The following is a 25,674-nucleotide window of genomic DNA, read 5'->3' on the forward strand; positions in this document are numbered from 1 at the left end:
TTTTTCTCAGATTCTTTTCCCTTACAAGTTATTATAAAATATTGAGTATAGTTTTTTATGCTTTACAGTATGTCCTTGTTTGTTATCTATTTCATTTATTTATTTATTTAGCGCCACACCCACAGCATGCAGAAGTTCCTAGACCAGGGATCAAACCCGCATGAGACCAGTGACTGGAACCACAGCAGTGACAATGCTGGATCCTTAACTACCAGGCCACCAGGGAAGTCCTATCTATTTTATATATAGTAGTGTGTATGTTAATACTAAACTCCTAATTTGTCCCTCCCCCTACTTCCCTTTCGGTTACCATAAGTTTGTTTTCTGTGTCTGTGGGTCTATTTCTGTTTTGTAAATAAGTTTATTTGTATCATTTTTAAAAATTCCACATATAAATCATAAGATATTTGTCTTTCTCTGGCTTCCATCACTTAATGTTATAACTTCTAGGTCCATCCACGTTGCTGCAAATGGCATTATTTCATCCTTTTTCATGCCTAGGTAATATTCACTTGTATAAATATATCACATCTTTTTTTTTTTTTTTTTTCTTTTCTGGGGCCACACCTGTAGCACATGGAAGTTCCCAGGCTAGGGGTCTGATCGGAGCTGTAGCTGCCAGCCTACACCAGAGCCACAGCAATGTGGGATCCAAGCCATGTCTGCAACCTACACCACAGCTCATGGCAACATTGGACCCTTAATCCACTGAGCAAGGCCAGGGATGAAACCCAGAACCTCATGGCTCCTGGTTGGATTCGTTAACCTCTAAGCCACGATGGGAGCTCCCGCATCTTCTTTATCCATTCCTCTGTTGATGGACATTTAGGTTGCTTCCATGTCTTGGTTATTATAAATAGTGCTGCGATGAACATTGGGGTGCATATATCTTTTTGAATTATGTTTTTCTCCAGATAAATGCCCGGGAGTGGGATTTCAATATCACATGGTAGTTCTATTTCTTCACGGAGATATCTAGACTGTATGACCAAACAACTGGGTGCTATGCCTAGTCAAGTTGACACATAAAATTAACTATCATACTGAGGAAGTGTACAGTGAAGGCTTGCAGCATGGTGAGAGGGAGGAGAGGCATTATTCCGGCCATGTGTTTGCCATCCTTATCTGGGTTGCTTTTAAGTGTTCCTTTAGTGTAATAAAAATCCCTTTTATTGATAAAACTTCAAGAATATTATTACATAAAATGAAATAACTGGAGTCTTAAAGATTTTATAATTCAAAAGGCAGGAAGACAGACTTTCCATCCCATGAAGAGAGATTTCAATAAGTAAACATTTTGCTTTATTGTTGTATTATGTTTAAGAAGATGTTTAAAATTTTTCCTAGTTTGTTCTATCCCATAATATAATTCAAAATTTCAGGCTACATTTGCTATGCATCCCTCACTCACCCATCTATGCCGTAGAGAGCTCTCTAGTGGTAATACTTTTATCCTTAGAGAAATTACTGTCTGTATTTTTCAGAAACTAACTACCACTTATAGTCCCAAGATTAAAGTGTAACTGTCAAAAAAATATTTAATAATCATTTGAAGGATTTCCTTCATCTATTATGTTAGCTTTAATCTTTTAAGTGACATGACACATCTTATACTTCTGGGGACTACATCAGCGTCTGTGATGTGCTGCAGCCCAAACAATTGCCCTATTGTATCAAATGATGCCTATGGTTTCAGAAGACAGCGGAGGAAAGTCTCATTTGAAAAATGGCTTCGGCTATACTTTTTAGTTGGAGAATATTTGAAATAAGACTTAAAATAATAACCTTTGTTATTAAAAAAATCTTAATACAAGGACATTCAAAAAATCTCCAAAAAAATTAACTCAGAAGTAAAACAACAATTACCAAAGAAATGGTACTTGGATAACATTTGAGTAATACCAATCCAGTGAGTATTTTCTTTAGAGGGTTCCTTTTGCTCTTCTGAAAAATATTTTATATTACTGAATATCGCATGTCTCTCTGAACTTCTGCTTTCAGTCACATTTTCTGCTAGGAACATATGGAAAGAGTAACTGTCTAGAGAGAAATTTGAATGCTGTTATAAACTCTGAGAGAGGTTTGATATCTTGAAGGATTAATGCAGTTGAAAGAGCTAAAACTGTGCCTGCAGTTAGACACAGACAAGCATTTTGCTTATCCTATATTCTTTTTATAGAATGTTTAAAAAATGTAAAAAAGCAGATCTTATAAAATCCTGTTACTTTATGTGTTTATATTTTGAAGTTGGTATCAATTTACTGTCTTATAGATGCTTAGTATTATTGGGTTTTGAACACAGAGAAATTTCATGTGTGTAAAAGGAAGAGAATTCTAGAGGTGGACATTTATCAATTGGGAAATAATTCCATGAAGAATTTTGCTTGGAACCTCCGTGCTGATCAGTGAAGTCCCTAACTATGCTTGGGTCTCCTGAACAAAATGAAGCATTGTGGATCTTAGATGTTAAAGATGAATTTAAGAGTCAGAAGTAAGGATAGATACGGGCAATTACTTCAGTAAATCAGGCATAAAATGTGCTGTTCATATTTGGCCCATTTACTCTTCACTTCTTTATTTTGTTGTGGTTGGAAAGACAGGTCTTTTTTCTTTTCACAATTTAAAATTTAGATCTCCAGAGTACAAAAGCCCAATCCTTAGCTTTCCTTTGACTACTCAGAACCATCATTGAGCCATGGGGAGTGAATCAGTCAATACTGAACTCAGAGGTCAGGAAAGATTTCACACGGGGTGTGGCTGGCCCCTTGGCCAACTGGGAAAATAATGATATTAACTGCACATTTTATCATATGCCTGACCATCAGGCACGCATTTCAGCAGACCTCCCAACAAATCTACAAAGTAAGATTATTACTCCTATTTCATAAGTGAGACAATTAGTTTGAGTGACTTGTCCAAAACTTCAGAAGTTTGGATGTAGAACTGGAACCTGCCTGTTTCCAAACCCTGCTTTGTTTTGCTGTATTTTAATATTATATTTGTTACTGAACCAGGCTTTGTACATCTTGAGCTTACTTACCCAACTTGTTAGTGACTTGCTTCATAAAAAAAATTGACAAATTATACTGATCAATTCTAGGAGATATTTACTGTTTCAATGGTTTTCAAAAACAGCTCATCAGAACATTTGAAATCTTGTCATAGCATCAGCTTACAAAGCTGAAATAAATAGGGTTTGCTGGTAGTGGAGATGAGGTGTCCTTTAACAAAGAACCCAGCGTGCTCTGAATTGATTTGGTTGTCTTATAGGCCTGAAATCGGTAGTCATTCAAAATTCAGGGCAGATGGTCTACAGTGCTTTCGGGTACTCCTGGGTATTTAACAATTAGGGTTTAGCAGCATTTTGCCTGTTCTCATTAAGTAATTACATTTAAAATATTCCTTATCACAGGAAGAAAAACTTAATTACTAAATCTTGATGAAACCTTGTGCTAGAGGCTAACCTCTTGACCAGTGACATGTGACATACCATGATTAAAAAAAAAAAAAAAAAAAAAGGCAAGCTGACGAATTCCTTAGGGGGACTGACAGTGACCAAAGAACATGTGGTGACTGATCTAGGAAAAGTGTTTACTCTCTCTTTGTTTTGCTCTTTCCTAGTGTTAATGATTACAAATAATATTAGAAGTATTGAAGACACATGTAGCTGTTGAAAACCGCGACATCTTTTCTTACAAGTATATCTTGATTTTGCTGTAATCCTAAAGCTCTCCAAAATATATATATTTTTTGTTTTTTATTTTTTGTCTTTTGTCTTTTGTTCTTTTTAGGACCATACCCGCAGCATATGGAGGTTCCCGGGCCAGGGGTCTAGCTGGAGCTACAGCTGCCAGCCTATGCCAGAGCCACAGCAACGCCAGATCCGAGCCACGTCTGTGAACTACACCACAGCCCATGGCAACGCCAGATCCTTAAACCCACTGAGCAAGGCCAGGGATCGAACCCACAACCTTATGGTTCCTAGTCAGATTTGTTTCCGCTGTGCTATGATGGGAACTCCAAAATATATTTTTAAAGAGTAGCTTTGATGGCCAGTAAATGGATGGTAGCACGTTTTCTTTCTTCTGCCTCCTCTTTGTAGGTAAAGAGCATAAGATTGCATTGAGGTATCATTGGAGCCTGAATCACATTTCCATTTATATTGGATCATATGTGACAATAAACTGAAACCTCTCTGAGATGTTTAGTCTTTGACCCATTTATATTTTAAATTATATATATGTATTTTTTTGTATAATGATTTTTATCTTTTTCCATTATAGCTGGAAAAGTGTTCTGTCAATTTTCCACTTTACAGCATGGTATCAGGCTAATTATCACCAGGCTAGATATTTCTCAAAAAATGCTTTAAAATTTATTATTACATGTTTTGTAGTAGTGTGCCATGATTTCATTTATAATGATAAGTCCAAGACTTGATATAGTAGATATTTTTATTGTCTTTGTTATTTTTTGAAGATTGAAAGCTCAGAAAGGTAAATGGAGTTTTTCAATTTTTTTAACCAACAGGTAGCTAAAATTTTCTCCCTTTTTACTGCTTGCAATGTATACTTTGGGAAAAGCAAGTTTGCTAAACCATATCATTTTTCATAACGCTTTCTGTTATTAATGCATATTCAAATAAATTCAGAAATAAGTTGTTTATAAAAAACTGTGATCTCCATATTCCCAAAGTGTTTTTCATCTATGTAAAAGTCTGTTGTGTCCGTTCCTGTGGGTGGATATTCATGTTGATGGATATTTAGCTTGCTTCCTTGTCTTGGCTATTGAAAATAATGCTGCAGTGAGCAGTTGGGTGCATGTATCCTTTTGAATTTGTATATATACACTACTATGTACAAAATTGATCAGTGGCAAGAATCTACTATATAGCCCAGGAAAATCTATTCAATACTCTGTGATAACCTGTATGGGGAAAGACTCTGAAAAAGAATGGATGTATGTAAATGTATGGCTGATTCGCTTTGCTGTACAGTTGAAACTTAAACAACATTGTAGGTCGTCTATACTTCAATAACATTTATTTTAAAAAAAGAAAGTCATTTATAGTTTCAGCTCTTCCAAAGGTATGTAGGATTAAGATTTCCCTCTGAAGGAGTCTTTGCCTGACCATCATATAAAAATTAGCCTTTGGCAATTATTTTGTTTAATTATTTTTGTTATTTTTCCCCCCGACAATAACGAAATCTCTATAAGGGCAGGGATCATGTCTGTCTTATTTAACAATGTTTGCTCGGAGATCATGATTCAATGCCTGGCTGAGTGGGTCCTTAAAAAAGATCTGGAGAGAGAATGAATGCATGCGTGAGTGGGTACGCCTGAATGACTGAGGGAGAAGTGTAGAATGATGTGACCAGGAGTGGATTTCACCTGGGTCATTTCTGATGGGATCACAACTATTGAAAGTGAAATTCTGTACCTATTGGTGGTTGCAGTCTGAGTGATGAAAAACAAATAGCTGATTGTATTTATTAAACTTGTAATTAAATTGTAGCACACCAGTTCTTGTGCTCTATTTCATTTTTGCTTATTTTATTATTTTATTTTATTTTATTTTATTTTATTTTATTTTATTTTATTTTATTTTATTTTATTTTATTTTATTTTATTAAGTCCTTCTAAGCACTTGAAAGTCAGGGCAGGCCTCACTGAGAAGGTGCTGTTGGAGTAGGTGAGAAGGCAGAGAAGAAAAAGGAGAGGAGCAGAGATTGGAACGATTATGTAGGTCATTGAAGCATAACGTATACTCTGAGCCTTTGGCAGATTTAGACCATCCTTGTTGGTGTTACTCTGCTTGTGAAGAAATAGTCCGTTTTATCTTTCTATTTTGAATTTGACCCCTTAGAGAATAAAAGGCACAGATTAATTGTCCTATGGTGAATACCTTTCCAGAGAGCTAACCTGGTGCCATAGCCCATGTCATAGGATCGGACTTGCGGTTTAACTGGCAGAGGGAGGAGGAAGGTCAATGACACTCCCCGTGTCTACCAGATGGCTGCACAAACTGCAACTTGTATTGATCAGCTGGCAGCCCTGCATGGTGCATTGCATCATCAATTTGAGAGAATCAGTGTTTAGGGAGACCATCCAAGATGGTAAAATATATGCAACCTATAGTCAAAAGCCATAGCAAAGAGTCACACCAGAAATAGCTTGGCCACCTCCCTCTCTTCTCCCCCTAACATACCACCAGGTATGGGGAAAGCAGAAAAGTCAGAGGTAAATTGTTTGTAATTGTCTTAGCGAAAAATAAATCTGGCTCCATCTCAGATCTATTTCTTTTTCTTTAAACGTTGTGCCCTATTTTCTGTGCTTAGTCATGCTGGGTCTGAACCTTTTGTAAAAGAATGTTGCCTATAGCCTGAAATATAGAGGATAGCCTATTCTCAGGGCTCTGACCTTTAAGAACCCATTCATATTGAGATAAAACTTGCAGAACGGAGAAGAATATTTATCTTATTGAAGGTTTACAGGAACATAGTGACCTGACCTGTGTGGACAATTGCAAGAATAAAGAATTCTTGCACTAAGAAGTTTGCAACAACCAACCCCCAACCCCAGCCCACCCTGCCTTTTTTTTAGTGTAAATGAAGCCCAGTTTCTGACTGGGGCAAAATTATTCTCCAGGACATTTTGTCTGTCATCTTCTTGGTCTGCTGGCTTTTGGAATAAAAGATAAAGTCTGTATTCCTTGCCCAAACACTTATCTCCCAATTTATTGGGCTGTCATGTGGTGAGTGGAATGAGTTTGGACTCAGTAACATGATAAGAAGTAACGGTGCATAGATGGCATTTGAATTGCCAGATCGAGTGATTCTGTCCTATCATATATAGAACCATAAAAGCCAGCTGGGCCTTAGCATGCAATTCTGGCACTTGAAATAAATTAATACATTTTTTTCATCCAAAAATAGAGGGATCAGAGATATATATCGATCGTATTGTTTCTTGGCTAGTTAGGAAGCAGCAGATTAACAGACATTTTCTAAATCCTGAACTAACTTACTCATAGTTCTCTGCACCTGTTAGTTTAAAGAAATGTGGGTAATGAGATCAAGGCTAATGACATAATATTTCATCCTGCTGTCAAAATCTATTATTTAAATAATTGGAAACTTCTGAAATGCTGAAATAAAAATAGTCCTCAGAGGAATAGAAAAGATTTTTTTTTTTAAGCAAGAAGAGAGACAGAAAAAGAAGAAAGAAATTGGACCTCAGGTGATAATGATGCGTCAATGCACATTTATTCCTTGTAACAAATGTACCACGGTGATGGGGGATGTAGGTGGCAGGGAGACTTGTATATGTGTGGGAAAAGGAGATATATAGGTATTCTTTCTGCTCCATTTTGCTATGAACCTAAAAATGCTCTAAAAATATATATATATTTAAAAATAGGAGTTCCTATTGTGGCTCAGTGGTTAACCAATCTGACTAGGAACCATGAGGCCTCACTCAGTGGGTTGAGAATCCAGCATTGCCGTGAGCTCTGGTGTAGGTCGAAGATGCAGCTCTGGCGTTGCTGTGGCTCTGGCACAGGCCGGTGGCCACAGTTCCGATTATACCCCTATCCTGGGAGGCTCCATGTGCTGTGGGTGCAGCCCTAGAAAAGACAAAAAAAGAAAAAAAAATCATAAAAGTATAAATAGATAAGGTTTAAAAAAATCCATGCGGGCAGTCAGGATACTGCAGTTTGTAGGATCTAGATAGTCACATGCAAATCAGTGACCACACACAGAATGGGGAAGCCTGAATTTTTGGGTTATACCTGCCTTCTCCTTCTGAGTTCCTCCCTCACAAGGCAGTGACTTCATCACTCCTTCTCTGAGCAATATGCCCATACCAAATATCATTTTGCTCTTATATATGAAACTATACTTTTGAGAGAAGTCTGACAGGATTATGCCTGAGAATTCTGAAAGCCTTGCTCCCAGGTAAAAAGAAATCACTTGGAAGATACAGAGGTAGAAAATTCACTGTGAAGCCAAAGCTAAGAAGCTGGGCTTCCACAGATGGGAAAGCTTGTTGTAAACCTTGGGAAGTTCAGATCCTGGGTTCCCGTAAGTGGTGGGGTAGTCCCACCAATTATGGTGATTCTGTCTCCAGATCCTAGAGGAGACTTTCAAGGTCTGACCGCCTTGGTTCTGTGGAACTTAAAGATTAGGACTATGTGTATTACATTAACTCGTGAAATTATTGCTTTTCATGAAGTTTCCCTGAATAAGAGTGAGTTTAGGTAGGTGAGGAAAATTCGTTGTTTTCTTTTTGACTGATTTTATTTTATTTATTTATTTTTTGTCTTTTTGCCTTTTCTAGGGCTGCTTCCCACGGCATATAGAGATTCCCAGGCTAGGGGTCTAATCGGAGCTACAGCTGCCAGCCTACACCAGAGCCACAGCAACGCAGGATCCCAGCCACGTCTGCAACCTACACCACAGCTCACAGCAACGCCAGATCCTTAACCCACTGAGCAAAGCCAGGGATCGAACCCGCAACCTCATGGTTCCTAGTCAGATTTGTAAACCACTGAGCCACGAAGGGAACTCCCTTGACTGATTTTAATATATCTCTCAAAATACGTTTTACAAATAATGCTTTTTTCTCTATAAATTCTTCATTCCAAAGTGATTATTACCATAGGGAAACCGTCTCATTCATGTCCATGTCCATTGTCATTAGAATGAGACGCTAAAGTTGCAAACCAGAGAATTCAATTTTTCACCCTTTAAAATTGACTAGGTTTTCTGGGACAGGATATAGCAAATGGCTAAAACACATTACAACCAAAACATGAGGTTGGAAATATTAAGAAGAGAAGGAAAGAAGGCCAACAAATATGTGCTATTCTGCAGAAACTATGTAATGCTTGCTTTGGGAATTGTGATGTACAGCTCTCTAAGTGAATTCAGAAATCTTAGTTACTGTACATATTGTTAACTGATTCTATTCCTTGTGTTTTAAAGAATTAAAAACATTTAATTTTCAAATAGATTAGGATGTTTTTCTTGATGTATATTCCAAAATTATCCTCCATTATCTTTTTCAGAGTTTTGCAATCCCACTTTAGTATTTTGAATATATACATTTCCATTTGTTAACTATGTTCAGATTGCTTTGGGTTTTGCTTCCTGGACAGCAGGAAATAGCAGTGTCATAATAAAAGTCCAGTTATGTACAAAAGGCACTGAATAATATATTTTTTCCATTAGCTACTGCATGATTCATCAACTATTTATTGGATTCAGAAACAAGTTGACAGAAATGGAAAATAACAATTAAAACACCCTGAGGGTTATTAATTACCAGCTGACTTTCTTGAACCCACTACCTTACATAATTAAAATTATATTCCTACACATTATGTCTCTCTGTAATCTATGTGAATGCACAGACAAACACAATTATCTTTTCTAAAGAATGGTCTCTTGATATGTGTATATTCTACTATTATTCTCAAAAATAGAGCTGAGAGCAGGAAGTTTTCAATGCTAGATCTGTTATTACATAAAATTATTGTAAGCCTCTTTCAGTTGATGCTATTCATATTTAATTATTACTAAATCTTTACTTTCTGTGAAAATGTCAAATAAATATTACAAATGGCTTTTCTTATTATTTTAATATAGTTATTTTTGCATTAAATATTTGTAAAATAGCCTTTTCAGCATAATTTCTATATATATTTCAGTACAGTGAGATCTGCATAAAATTTTCTTCCTATAATGTTTATCCTTTGGAAATCCATTCTTATGCATACACATGACATTTCTCTTTATTCTTTTGTTTAAAATATTTTTTCTTTGTCTTATTTGGGAAACATTATGAGTTTTAATTTTATAATAATTCTTTTTTTCAACAACAATAAAAACTCCCTTATATCTAGGGTACATGAAATGAGTATAGAAAGCCACATCTTGTAACTTAGAATATTAATCACTAATGTTTTAATTGAAATTCCTGTCACTTAAACAGAAAACACCTAGATGGCAGGTTATATCCAGTAACAACAAGACCCCTTGCTTAGGCAGAATAATCTATAATAATCTAAATACATAATGTATGTAGGCAGAAAATCAAGTCATTTAATTTTGTGTCCAATATCAAATTTTTTCCCACTTAAGTCTGTAAAAATAGTTTAATACAATGTTACTCAGTGTTATCTAAAGTCATCCTCCATACAAATCATGAAGTTCCTCTAAAACTGCTGATTCCTGGGTCCAGCACTCCATTGAAATCACTCTTACTAAATTCTGCAGTGATTCCTGTCCTGTCAAACATAATTATCATTTGACAGCTCTCCAGCAGTTTCCACCATTGCCAGTCTATCTTCTTGCTGCATTTTCTACCTAAGAATTTGTGAAAAAGGCCTTCAAGTTCGTCACAGAAACAAGCTCATTCATCTTGCCTAGTTTTTCATTTTCTGAGAATCTACTCTTGTTCACAATCATCCCATATAACCCCCAACCAAGAAATGGCACAATATCTATTTTTTTTTTTCATTATCTTAATTACTTATTACTAGGACATTCCTCCCTCTAGTTGAGATCATTCATCATCAATATATTTCATTACTTCATTGAAATCTATTGTGTCCAAGCATTGAAAGAAGCAAAATATACAATCACTGTTTTTTTTTAGGGAAAGAAAAACACATGAAAAGTTAAGTAATATGGTAGAAATCTTACAAACACATTTTATGAGATCAGCATGACTCTGATACCAAAACCAGACAAGTATGCCACAGGAAAAGAAAATTACAGGCCAATATTCCTGATGATATTGGCAAGAAAATCCTCAATAAAATATTAGTTAAAACACAACAATACATTAAAAGGATCATCCACCATGATCAAGTGGGATTTACTTCAAGGATGTAAGGATGGTTAGACATCTGCAAATCCATCAATGTCACAGATCACATTAACGAAATGAAGGTTAAAAACCATTTGATCATCCCAATAGAGGCAGAAAAAGAAACTGACAAAATTCAGCATCTATATATGATTTAAAAAAACTCAACAAAGCAAGTATGTGGGAAACACACCTCAACATAATAAAGGCCATATATAATATGCCCACAGCTAATATCCATTCAACAGTGCAAAACTGAAAACTTTTCCTTTAAGATCAGGAAGACAAGAATGTCCAGTCTCTACTTGTATTAAATGTAGTATTGAAAGTCCTAGTCAGAGCAATAAGGCAAGACAAAGAAATAAAATGTATCCAAATTGGAAAGGACAAAGTAAAACTGTCGCTATTTGCAGGTGGCATGATATTATATATAGAAAACCCTGAAGACTCCATTAAAAACTATTAAAACTAGTAAATGAATTCAGTAATATTCTAGGATAAAAAAATCAATATACAAAAAATAAATCTGCTCTACTTCTTTTCAGTGTCAATGAACAATCAGAAAGATAAATTAACAAAACAGTCCCATATGCAACAGACCTAAAATGATAGAATACCTAGGAATAAATCTAACCAAGTTAGTGAAAGACCTGTATATTGAAAACTACAAGAAATTAATGAAAGAAATTGAAGAGAACACAAATAAATGGAAAGACAGTCCTTGCTCATGAATTAGAAGAATTAATATTGTTAAAATGTCCATTCTACTCAAAACAATCTACAAATTTATTGCAATCCCTAGCAAAATTTCAACAATATTTTCCCACAGAAATAGAACAAAAAAATCCTAAAATTTGCATGGAATACTAAAGACCTGAACAGACAAAGCAATCTTGAGAAAAAGAACAAAGCCAGAGATGTCAAAGTTTAAAACTATATTACAAAGCTTTAATAATTAAAACAGTTTGGCAATGTCATAAAAACAGACTCATAGGTCAGTGGAACAGACTGCACAGAAATAAGCCCACGTGTATGCAATCAATTTATTTATGACAAAGGAGCAAAGGAGAGTCACAATGAGGGAATGGATAGTCTCTTCAATAAATGGTGTTGGAAAAATAAGACAGTCACAGACAAAGGCAATCACTATCTTACACCTTACACAAAGGTTAACTCAGAATGAATTAATGACTTGAGAATATGACCCAAAGTCATAAAATCAGAGAAGAAATCATAAGTAGTAATCTCCATAACATAAATCTTGGCAAGAATTTTTTTTTAAATCTAATACCAAAAGCAAAAGAAAAAAAAAGCAAAAATAATTAAAGGGCCTACATCAAACTAAAAGCCTTCTACAAAGGGAAAATATTACAGAAAGCCACAAAGGGAAATATTACAGAAAACAAAAATGCACCGTATTGACTGGCAGAAAATAATAGCAAATCATATATTTAACAATGGTCTAATATCCAAAATATACAAAGAATTCATACAATTCAATAGCAGAAAAATGAATGATCTGATTAAAATGTGGGCAGAAGGTCTTAATAGACATTTTCCCAAATAAGACATTCAAATGGCCAACTAGTATATGAAAAGATGCTTTACATCATTTATCATCAGGGAAATGAGAACCAAAACCACAGTGAGATATCACCTCACATATGTCAGAATGACAATTATCAATAAGTCAACAAATCAAGTCTTAGCGAGGATATGGAGAAAAGGAAACCCTTGTACACTGTTGGTGAAAATGTAAATTGAGGCAGACACTATGGAAACAGTATGGAAGTTCCTCAAAATTTAAAAAATAGAACTACTACGTGATCCAGCAATCCCACTTTTTGGTATTTATCCAAAGAAAACCACAAAACATTAATTTAAAAAGACACATGCACCACCCCACCCCCTCCACCATTTTCAATGCAACTTTATTTACAATAGACAAGACATGAAAACAATCTAAGTGTTCACTGGTGGAGAAATGGATAAAGAATATGTGTAATACATATATAATGGAAAGTTATTCAGTCATTAACAACGCAATCTTGTCATTTTTGATGACATAGATGAACTTCACTTAAGTGAAATAAATCAAAGTAAGACAATAGTGTATAATCTTTCTTATATGTGGAGTCTAAAAAACAAAAACTAAAACTAAAACTAAGCTCACAGACACAAAGAATAGGTGATTGGTGGTTGCAAGTGGCTAGGGTGGGCAGTGGTAAAATTAGGTGAACTTTTTTTTTTCCTTAGTTTTAATAAATTGCATAGCTTTTAGAAGTTAAATAATCATACATCATCAGGATAAAAGCTATATCTCAAGTTAGATCAGTGAATTCATAGAAAAAAATGGATCTTTGTAAACTTCTTTGAGAAAGTATGGACTGAGTTAGGCACTGATGTGTGGCCTTTTTTAATCAGGGGAGCTGTAGATCTAGTTTCTGTTTTACAGCTAGGGAGTCATAATGGCAAATGAAATCTCAGGTTTTGGATTCAGTCTAGAAGACAAAGCAGTATTTTATTTTAATCTATAGCTAATGAGTGAGTAGGCAAGATGAGGTTTAGAGAGTACATTGAATTTAGGAACTTAGATGTAAGTAGTTTTCAAAGGGATTCCTGTTAACAAGTAAAATTCATATGAGGTTATCAATTTAGAAAACTAAATAAAAAGCTCTAAAAAAACTTATAAAACCATCAAGGCAAAAGCAAATAGCAAACCACTGGGGAAGCGATTAGCAATTTAACAAGAGGGAAAAGGGATTTCACACACCAAAGAGAATAAAGTATTACAGATATGACTGATATATTATGCAGCTATCACAGAAAAGAGGGTTGGATGACTCCATAAGGCTGTTGTAATTCTTTAATCTTATAACACTAACCACAAAAAATATTTTTTTATGAAGTAGCTTATGTTGGATTTTATTCTAATTATGATGACTCTGTCTGTTATCTAGTAAGTACATGGGAGAAAACTGAGAGAATATGAAAAGAGAAGAAAATTATCAAGCACAATGAAGGTTGGTAGTCTTAAGACAAGCATCTATGTTTCCAGGGAACAATAATCACTCAGTAAACAAACTTTTGTTTCTTTTTCTAAATCCTTTTCTAAAACGCACTCACTTCACAATCACCTACAAATTGGCTTCTACAGCCACCACTTAATTTTATGAGTCATTAATACCAAATACAACAAACTATTTTATAAAGCCAGCATTATCTTCATAGCACCAGATAAGGACATTGTAAAAAAAGAAAATTACTGGCCAATATGCCTGATAGATATAAATGCAAAAATTCTCAACAAAATATTAGCAAACCAAATACAACAGCACATTAAAAGGATCATACACCATGACCAAGTAGGATTTATTCCTGGGATCCAAGAATGTTTCAGTATATCGCTATGTTGCAAATCCATAAACGTGATACACCCCAGTAAATGCATGAAGGATAAAAACTATATTATGGTGATTTGAACAGTTCAAAGCCATCCGGAGAAAGAACAAGTTTCCTTTTGCATCACACATGTTTATTTCAAATGATACTACAAATCTAGAGTAAGTAAAACAATATGGTATTGGCATAAAAACAGACGATAGACCAATGGAACACAAATAAGAGCCCAGAAACAAACCTATACATATATGTCAACTAGTCTTTGATGAAGATGCCAAGAATATACAATGGTGGAAAGGATAATTTCTTCAATAAGTAGTGTTGGGGAAACTAGATAGTCATATGCACAAAAGGAAATTGGGATCTTATTTTACACCATACATAAAAATTAACTAAAAATGAATTAATGACTAAAATGCCATATCTGAAACTATACAACATTTGGAGGAAACAAGAAAAGCTTCTTGAACATTTTTTCCTGGAAGTGATTTTTTTGGATATAACACCAAACAGGCTATAAAAGCAAAATAAACACATAGGACTGTACCAAACTGAAAAACTGTAAAGCCAAAGAGACAACAAACAAAATGAAAAGACAACCTACAGAATGGGATAAAATATTTCATAAGGAGTTAATATTTGAAATATATAAGGACCTCACACTACCCAATAGCAAAAACAAAGTAAAACCAAGAACACACACACACACACACACAAATCAAATAACCCAATTAAAAAGTAGGAAAATTGCCTTAGTAGATATTTTCCCAAAGGAGACGAACAAAGGCCAAAAGGCACATGAAAGGTGCTGAATATCACCAATTATCAGGGAAATGCAAATTAAAACCACAATGAGATATTACCTCATACCTGTTAGAATGGCCTTTATTAAAAAGACAGGAAATAACAGGTATGGAGAAAAGGGAATATTGTGCACTTTTGGTGGGAATGTAAATTGTGCATATTATGGAAAACAGAATAGAAGTTCTTCCAAAAATTAAAAATAGAACTACCATATGATCTAGCAAACACACTTCTGGACATATATATATGAGGGAAATGAAATAATTATCTCAAAGAAGTATCTGCACGTTTATATTCATTGCAGCATTATTTTTAATAGCCAAGATAAGAAACAACCTAAAAACTAAGTGTTTATTGACAGCTAAATGGATAAAGAAAATATGATAAAGAAAAAAATTTATATGTATATAGAAGATATACTTACATATGTATATATTACAATATTATAAGGTAGGAAATCCTGCCATTTGTGACAAGATGGAGAACATTATGCTAAGTAAAATAGGTCAAATACAGAAAGACATTCTGTATGATCTTACTTTATACATGGAATCAAGAAAAGTCGAACTTGTAGACCCAGAAAGTAGAATAGTGGTTTCCAGGAGATAGGGGTTGGTTGGGACATGCAGAGAAAAAGGGTTCAAGCTTTCAGTTATAAGATGAGTAAGTTTTGGAGTTCTAATATACACCATGGTAATTATAATTAATACTGTATTGAAAATCTGAAATTTGCTGAGAGTAGATCTTAAGTTCTCACCACACACACAAAAAAGATAGCTACATGAGGTAATGGATATGTTAATTAACTTGATTGTGGTAATCATTTCACAATGAATAAGCATATGAAATCATTATGTTGTACACCTTAAACACATGTTGAACAGTTTATTACTGTTTGTTTGTTTATTTGTTTTTGGCAGCACATGCAGCATGTGGGAGTTCCTGGGCCAGGGATCAAACCCACACCGCAGCAGCGACCAAGGTCAATGCCGTAACAATGCTGGATCCTTAATGCACTGCACCACAAGGGAACTCCTATTCAATCGAATATGTACAATTTTTTTTTAATTTATCAGCCATAACTCAGTAAAGCTGGGAAGAACATAAAAGAAATGGAAGAAAGTTACGTGCATATTGCTAACTGAATAAAGCCAATCTGAAAAGTCTACATACTATATGATTCCAACTATATGACATCCGGGAATAGGCAAAACTATGGAAATAGTTAAAAAAAAAAATCAGTGGTTGCCAGAGGTTGTGGTGGGGGGAGATGAATAGGCAGAACACAGAGTATTTTTAGTGTAATAAAACTGTTCTGTACAATTCTACAAAGGTGGATATATGTCACCATACATTTGTCTAAATTTAAAGGATGTGTGTTACCAAGAATGAATTGTGGACTTTGGTTGATAATAATGTATCAGTGTCGTTTCATCCATTGCTACAAAGATACCACTCCAGAGAGGGATGTTGTTAGCAGATGAGGCTGTGTGATTGTGGACAGGTACATACTTTGGACTTTCAGCTCAATTGTGCTCTGAACTTAGATTCATATAGACTGATCTAAAATAATAGTCTATTAAAATGGTAATAAATAATTTCTGGTTGTGATTTGTTAAAAAGAGGCTTTGGAGGCAATAACTTCATTAAAACCTCTTAAGAAACAAAGGAATTCAGGCTGGTTGTCATTGCCCCACCCACGTTTATTACTTCAGACGGCCTCAGAAATACATACCTTTTAGTTGAGAGAGGTTGGTGTAAGGGTAAGAAAGCATAGAAGTAAAGGTGGCTGAACATATACCTAGGAAACATCTTGAGGTGTATTTGCTGCCACAATTAAACTGACTTGAATAAACTAAATAAGATGTATAGCTAGTTTTTGGAAGAAATGCAGTGTCAAAATAACCAAATCCTGTTACTCTAATCCTGGCACTGAACTCCCAAACAGACACCAACAGGAAGGAGCTGTAAAATCTGTGCCCCCAAGCTCATTTCACATGTGACCATGGAGAATAAAGGGCAAGAAAAAAAGTCTTGCAGGGCTGGGACCAGGGACTCAAAGAGCAGCAGCGAAGGATATTCTTCTTAGTAAAATCAGCATGCAATGAAGGAACTCTCCCAGTGCCAGGACAGGGGTGCCCATAATGCCTGCCCAGCAGGAAATTATTGCTATGGAGTAATGCATGCTGGGTGTCTCTGATCCTTTTTTCTGAATGGAGGCTTTATGATGCTCTTCCTGTCCCTGTGCCAATATTATCTACTGGGTCGGGGGGAGAGGAGGTAACTCAAAATGCATTGAGCTTGAACTTCAAGTTCATTGTTGCTGGAACAATATTTGAACTTGGATGAAGAAATCTCAACATCGCTCAGAGAGCCTTGAGCTGGACGAAGTGACTGTATTGGACCATGTGTTGTCCTCCTTGAAGAGGCAAGTTTTATATAGGGTATGCCCATGGACTTGGCGGCTGGAAATGTGGGCTATGGCTCTCCATCAAAGGTTCACGCTCTACTTGCACACTTGTATTAGTCAGCTTTTTCCAGTGAAAGGGAACCAATAGGATGTGTGTATATATAGAAAGGGATGTTTGTGAGTAAGTGGCTCATGCAATTATGGAGACTGTCAAGAGCAAATCTGCAGGGTGAGCTGGCAGGCTGCAGACCCAGGAGAGAGGACGGTACAGATGGAGTACGAAGGCAGTCTGCTGGAGAATTCTCTCTTGCTTACACTCAGTTGCTTAAGTTAGAAGTTGGGTGTTTCCGGAGTTCCTATTGTGGCTCAGTGGTTAACAAATCCGACTAGGAACCATGAGGTTGTGGGTTCGATCCCTGGCCTCGCCCAGTAGGTTAAGGATCCAGCGTTGCCATGAGCAGGTCATAGACGTGGCTCGGATCCCATGTTGCTGTGGCTCTGGTGTAGGCCAGGGCTACAGCTCTGATTAGACCCCTAGCCTGGGAGCCTCCATACGCCACGGGAGTGGCCCTAGAAAAGGCAAAAAGACAAAAAAAAAAAAAAAAAAAAAAGTTGGGTGTTTCCCTATTACCACTAATACTTCTTCATTCCACGTAGTCAATCAATGACTAAATTCTGATAATTTTACCTCCTTATCCATCTTATCTCAGCCACCATGACCTAATGTGATGGATCATCTTATTTCCCTCTAACTATCCTCAGAGTCTTCCACCAAGTATCCTGGTCCCTATTTTGGTTTGTTGTAAGTACTTCCACAAATCTGCTGTAATGATTCATCTAAATCATGGATCAGACCACAGTAGGCTGCTGCCAAAATCTTTAATTTCATCTACTACTCCGTGATTAAATCTGAACCCCCTAACATGCATACAATGCTCCCTCTATTCTTCTCCTTTTAAAACTATTCAACTTTTCCTCCAGTTGCTCCCTAACTCAAACTTGGCATTTAATCAATAGTTCCACTGCTTGCTGTTTTGTATTTCACCTTATACCATCCTTGCCCTTCTCTCCTTCCATCAAATGACCAGCTTAACGATTTATTATCATGCCTTAGGTTAGGTATCACTTTTCCTCAGTCTATTGCCCCCTCCATTTTCTCCCTAATGTATTAGGTATCTTTCTTTCTTGATCAAGTAGCATTCAAAATCTACCTCTATCACTGCAACTTAATGTATAGCTTAATGGCATCTATTAATGTGTCTGTCCTCGTTCATTGAAATTTGTAGAGGACAGCGACGTTGTTTGCATTCAAATATATGTTAGCTCCCTTCTATGGAACAGGAAAAAGACTTAAGTGCTAGAATTACTGACAGACATGATTCCTGCCCTCAAGGAGCTCTTTCAGAACTGAAATATAAAAAATGAATAAGGAGGTATCGTGTGGCTCAGTGGGTTAAGAATCCAACATAGTCTCCAAGGGGATGTGTGTTTGATCCCTTGCCTCGCTCAGTGGGTTAAGGATCTTGACATTGCAGTAAGCTGTGGGTGTAGGTTGCACGTGTCAGATCCAGTTTTGCTGTGGCTGTGGCATAGGCCTGCAGCTGCAGCTCTGATTCGACCTGTAGCTCTGGCACTTTTATATGCCCAGGTGTGGCCATAAAAATAAAAAAAATAAAAATAAAAAATGGACAAGAAACATAAATAAGGAAAGCAGTTTTAGAGATTGATAAAGGCTGTAAAGAAAATAAACATAGGATGTGATAAATAGACAGGAAGGAACATATTTGAAGTAGAATGATCAGCAAAGCTACTTCTGAAGAGTAATGTTTTGTTTAAGACGGGAGGTAGAAGAAGAAATGTGGCAGGTGAGGGAGTGGGTAGAGTGCGCGAGGCATCAGGAGCAGACCAGAGTGTAATGAGCAAGAGGGAGGGTGTGACAAGTCCTTTTGAGAGAAGAGACTTTGAAACATTTTCCATTTGAGCAATTTGAAATCCTTTACACTGTGTTGTAAAGGACAAATACTCACTGTCGTATTACTCTGAAGAACAGCTGGAAAAACAAAGCACTTTCTCCTTTCTCAAATGTGATCTACCCCACTTAGTGCAGCCCCCCAAATCCCCTAGGACTTGGGAAGGAGGATGGCACTACATCATGTCTTTGATCTTTATTTACTTCACTGAATTGCACTTCTGCATTGCCAAAGCCCTCTGCCACCCAGGTCATCAGTATCTTCCACTTTGCTCACCTGGAGCCTTAGGGAAGCGTTTTCTGTTGCTTTGCTTGTTTGTGTGTGTATCTGTCTATTGTTGATAAGAATCCAGTAAAGAACGAAGCTTAGGGAATGGCTGCCCGTCAGCTAGATGAGGTAGCTGGATGTTACCATGAGATTCCCCAGTCTTTCCTTCCCACTGGATAGATCTGGATTTCACAATACTATCCATGTTATAACCATTCACTACCTTTGCATTATGTGCAAAATTATATTGTTTTCCCAGGGGGACAGAAGAAGATTCGAAAGATTTGATTTTAAGCTAATTGAGGACAGGGATTTTATGTCTTTGTAGCTTTATATTTTATTAATAAGTTAAAAAAATAGAAAATATAACTTGACAGGCCTCGTAAAATTAAAGAAAGCATTAGATTGGACTCCAAGATACTGATTAAAAATATGTAAATTTAATCATTAAATAAAACCTAGTAAATATTTTTACTATTAGCAAGCATATTGTTAAAATGTCCATGTGCTTCCCAAGGTTTAAAATCATCCACCTTGGGCAAAGGTCTCCATGTCAGCAGCTCCTGTCAAGGCCATGTGGATTTCCTGGAAGAACTTATCTACCGTCTCTTGCATTAAGCACTGTGGGCTGCTTATAATATAGTTTTGGTTCAGTAGTTATTTTGCAGGGCATTGGGATACACAAGATTCATTTTAAATCCTTTAACACATTTTCCTCATATGGATGTTACTGTTAGAGTCCCTTGTGAGAACATGTGTTGGTTATGTTAGAATAAGACTTAAAGTAACAAATGGACTTCCTCTCAAATGCCATAGAAAATTTTAACCCTCTGGAAACAATCCCCAATTAGATGAATGAAAATTGAGATCTGGATAAGTCTTAGGGAGTAGGTGAAAATAGATCATTGGGTTTTCTAGCAGAGATCTCCCTCTGGAGAACCATTTTGGGGTTGGGGTGCAGGTGGGTAGGGAGGCGGGTATTGTCAGGAAAATATCATTCTTCTCTTACTGTTCTCTGAGTTTCCTGCCACCATGTGGTGGTGGCTGTGCATAGATAAAGGGATTCCTAGATGGGGATGAAGGGACATGGGCATCTGGCCAGTAATTCTGGGAAGCAGCATATAGAAGTAAAGTAGAATTGCCCATTTGTATGGAGAGATTTAGAGAAGGATGTAACTCTGGCTCTTGCAAGAAAGGCCAACGAATTTGCACAAAGTACATTTCCTTTCCTAGACCCCAAAGATCTCGTTAAATCAGACTCGTCTCTTGCTTTGTCCTTCTGAAAACTGGATTCTCCTTGACCTACTCCAGTGCATGCTTCTATATTTATAATATGCTTTTATATGTATAATTCTCAGGCATTATCTCATTCTATCCTTACAATGGCTGCATGAAATAGGTGGTATTGAGGCAGGTGCCTCATACATCTAAGAGAAGAATTGTATTCCTTATGTTTCTTTAGAAATAACTAGTTTAAAATTGCATAGCTTAAAGCCCTTCCTTGTGCTTCTCCCTGGCTTAATTGTACCCTCAACACAATCACCCATGAGCTACAGATTAGGCACCCTGAGCATAATTGCCTGTGGTTCAAATATTATAAGCATAAGTACATGATTTTTCTTAGGGACTTTCCCAGATTTGTCCTAACCTCTGATTAATGTGTCCTTTTCCCAAGCATTTTTATTTTAGGAAAAATCAAAATACGATAACCCAGAAGACCATCAGGATCACGCTGAGATCTCACAACGCCAACTTCAATGGCTAAAGAGTCCTTCAAAGAAAGAAACATGCATATTTGCCCTCAACACTGATTCTTATTCAGGACCTGTTTTCCTCCTTTTTACTATAAAACTCCCTATAATTCTTTCCCAAGGAGGGCACAGTCTTTAAGGCATAAGGCTGCTGTGGCCTCCTTTGCCTGGCAAAGCAATAAAACTATTTTTTTCCTTTACCCCAAACTCTGTCTCTGCATTTCTATTCATCACCAGTGGACAAGGGGCGGAGTTTCAGCAACAATATCATCAGTCTCTCAATCAAGAAAGTAAGGCTCAGGAAAACTTTACTGTCATTCCTTCTATAGTGTCTTATTGTCCTTCCATCCTTGCAATATTACAAGTTACAATTATACCACCCACTGGTCTGTGACCTACATGAGAACAGAAAATCCTATCTATTCTTTTCAGGGTCTGGCTCATAGTAGGTGCTAAATATTTGTTCTTTGACTGACAGAAAGAATGAATGAAAGAGTGAGTGAATGTTTTTTTTATTCAAATTTACTCTCTCTTCCAGCCATTTTCCAAGTCTTCCTTATTTTTCTTCTCAAATGTTTTAAGAATAACAGTTAATTCAACTTAAAGGTGTGCCCTACATTTGTAAATATGAAGCCTCTTTAGTCCCTCTATGGCCTTCTGAGAATAATGGGAAGACCAGAGATTCCTTTGAATGAGGAGGAAGAGTAAGTCAAAAAAATCACACTTTGCTACTTTTGTCCTTCAACTTTTTCCCACCACCTGCTTTTCAGTTTTGGATTCCAGTCAGTTCTATTTTTAGCCCATCCATCAAGATGTGTGACTACTTTCCATGAGTGATTTGTTACCTATGCAGAGCTAACACAGAGGTCAAAATAACAATAAAAATGCAAATTTAGAGGAGTTTCCATTATGCAGAAAAGGTTATTTGAATTCTTGGTCTGAAGATATTGTAATCTTAGACTTTGCTGAAATCAATTCCCTGGAGATTTTCCATCCATAAGATTAGCAATGTCTTCTTGCAAGTCCTTCTTGGATTTCACAGTCCTGACAAGCAACTTTGAAAGCTTGGACATATGCTAGTAGGGATTTTTTAATCCAAAGGAGTAAAAGCTTCTCAAAGTTCTCTTACTTGAACTATGTCCCAGTTTTCCGTTGAGTGAGCTACATAAAATCTTGCCATATGTTCCTCTTCATACCAATACATCTGAGTAGAGTATGGTATTTTTAAAATCATCTAGGTATATTCGCTGGCTGATGAAAGACACTAGTTTCTGAATACTTAGAACACTCAATATCTGGCATTGTTTGATTTACCTAGACAAGTGAAATGTGGATAAAACAACCCTATACGATCTTATACCATGGGGTCTTTAAAATTTTTTTTTTTTTTTTTTTTTTGGAATGGAAAAGGTCTGGGGAGCAGCTGGATACCAGCTGGAGCCTCATACTGTTTTACTGAAGTGACATTGGGCCTTTAAGAAACTTAATTATAACAAGACTTCACCTGCATCACAGAACCCATTACATTGCCACCCCCGCCCCTTTTTTAAACACATTTCTGGTTGTTTTTGAAGCCTGTTCTCCATATTTCCACCCAGACCACATTTGCTCTATTAGCTTTATAGTGATAACTCTTGATTTAGTTACCATGGGTATAACAGGGTAAATCTAGTCACTTTTGTGTAGGTCAGATCAGGAAAGGGGTGAAGGAGCGTGGAGATAATGGTGTTATCTATAAACTTGATTTAAGTAATAGATCTGGCAAGTTCTTTTTCAAGGAATTGATGAGAAAACCATATGTTCATATCATTAGTCCATATGTCCTGAGGGTTTACCTTTCTTTTGCTTTATGATTCTCTTAAACATATTATATAATGTAAGCCTCACATTTGCTTGTAAGCATGTCTAAATACTTCCTAATGCAGCTGGTTTAGTTCCCAGTACACAACTGACACTTTGAGGATACCATCAATAGCTTGATTTGTTAGAAGTATATATGGACTTGCAAAAAAGACTACTGATTACATATTTAAACATCATATTAAAAACTCTTGTTTTTTTTCTTTTAGCAAGAATTTCTAAATGATGATGAATGGCTGCTATTTCCTTGTATTGTGAACAAATGATTAACCTCTTTGAGATGATAACTTGGGGGAAGGTTTAGAGAGAATATAAAGTTACTTTTAAACATGAAGAGGAAAAAAAGTGATGAGACTCTCTGGCGGCAAGAGTAATAATGCCATGTGGAAATCATTGGTAAGAAGTGATAATCCCTTGCTGCTTTTTGTGCTAAAAGATTTTTTAGATCCTGGGCAGCCTGAAAAGGCACAAGGCTACATGAATAAATTAGAAGTTAGCATGAGATAAATGGGTTGACCTTTTGGGGTTTATGTTTATGGCATTCTTGTCCTCAATAAGGTAATTACATTTCTATTTTGCTGTTAACTCTTGGGATTAGAAATATTTATTGGTCTTGGAAAAGGAACTGACTCAATCCAACAATGATATTGCAATGGACAGGGTTTTCTAAACTGAAAATTGGATGAAAGAATCAGCTGTGATATTTACTATATAGCTCCATTTATTTAACTGATGTGTAGGATTCAGTGAGACAGGGAAATGCTAAGTTGCTCTGGACAAATTTATGAGGGAAAAGGGTCCTATAATCGAAGAAAGGAAATTGTGTTTCTTATAATTATCATATATGTTATACTATTAAGTCTGTTTCACATATTTTACGGGTTAAATTCAGTTTCTCTCAAGCCCTGAGAATCCGATTCAAACATTATCTCTTCTTTGAAGCTTCCTTTGACTTTCCTTCCTCCTCCTCTCCACGCTCCCCTCCAAGAAGACTGCCCTCGCCTTCATCTCTGCTGACATCTCTGCTAACCATGCATTCCTCTTCTCTTAGAGCACTTCTCAAATCGCATTGTAATTATTTGTGGACGTGTCTGTCTCCCTCACCAGACTGTGAGCTCTTCAAAAACAGAGACAGTGTTTTATTTAATTCCCTTGATATACCCACGGCCTGTCAGTGCCTAGCACACGAAAGGCAAATAATAAATGTTGAAAGAGAAAAAGGGGGGATTAATGAACAAATGTAAATTATTGTCATCTCTGATTCATTTGGCACTGAGTGCAAAAAGAAACCCCCATCTTATTACTTCTTCAGTGTCATATAGTCTTTTCTTGAAAACTGAAGTGTGTTTAACAGTCTTCTCAGTTCGCCTTGTATAATTCCACGATGGTGATAACAGCACTGTAATCAAAGCTTAAGCACTATCAAATCATTGTAAATTATACTGCTTTTTCAATCTTGGAATCCACAGGTGTGGTTTTTTGTTTCAATGGTAATTCTCTCATTTAAAAAAAAAAAGTTGTAATGTCTGTTTGGTTGTCTAAACACTACCTCATGGTTAGACTTTTAAAACATTTGTATTTACAAATAGTTTAAATTAGAATTTATTCTTAGAAAAAAAAAATAGAGGGTTTGTTTAATCTTTGAGGTGATCAAGTAGGCTTGATGGTAAATTGTAGGCTTGCTCGGAGACCAAGATTGGCACTCACGGTGGGTAAGTATGATGGTAGTTGAAAAGCCTGCTGAGTATGAAGCTCATCTTTTGAATAAATGTTTTAGTTTCATTAAAAATGAGAATGCGGAGTTCCCGTCGTGGCGCAGTGGTTAACAAATCCAACTAGGAACCATGAGGTTGAGGGTTTGGTCCCTGCCCTTGCTCAGTGGGTTAACGATCCGGCGTTGCCGTGAGCTGTGGTGTAGGTTGCAGACGAGGCTTGGATCCCGAGTTGCGTAGGCTGGTGGCTACAGCTCCGATTGGACCCCTAGGCTGGGAATCTCCATATGCCGCGGGAGCGGCCCAAGAAATAGCAAAAAAAAAAAAAAAAAAAAAAAAAATGAGAATGCATTCCACCAGATTTTCCCTGTTATTATGTAAATATATGTGTATTTAAGAGAAATTTAATTATTCGATTTCATTCATTTCCACTTGAGTCTTTAAAAGGATATTTGGTAATGGATAAGAGGGGCTTCTTTCTTGGTTTTACTCTATATTATTTTAAACTCCCTAAGACTTTTTTTCCCCAACTTTCAATAAACTTAACCAGGTATATGGTCTGACAATTGCCACCAAAACCAATTTTGGTTGAAGAAATGAAAATTTTCACTGTCTTTAGTTAATGA

At 36.3% G+C, this 25,674-nt stretch overlaps 1 long non-coding RNA gene across 1 annotated transcript in view; it reads left to right on the forward strand.

Moving 5' to 3' along the window:
* Positions 1-24,748, forward strand: part of LOC110260767 — a 51,669-nt gene extending 26,921 nt beyond the window's left edge. The window contains exon 3 of the long non-coding RNA XR_002344170.1: positions 23,546-24,748. This is a non-coding gene — a long non-coding RNA (uncharacterized LOC110260767). The remainder of the gene's footprint in view (positions 1-23,545) is intronic.

This window comes from Sus scrofa, chromosome 5 (genome assembly GCF_000003025.6).
Source record: "Sus scrofa isolate TJ Tabasco breed Duroc chromosome 5, Sscrofa11.1, whole genome shotgun sequence".
Classification (NCBI taxonomy): Eukaryota; Metazoa; Chordata; class Mammalia; order Artiodactyla; family Suidae; genus Sus; species Sus scrofa.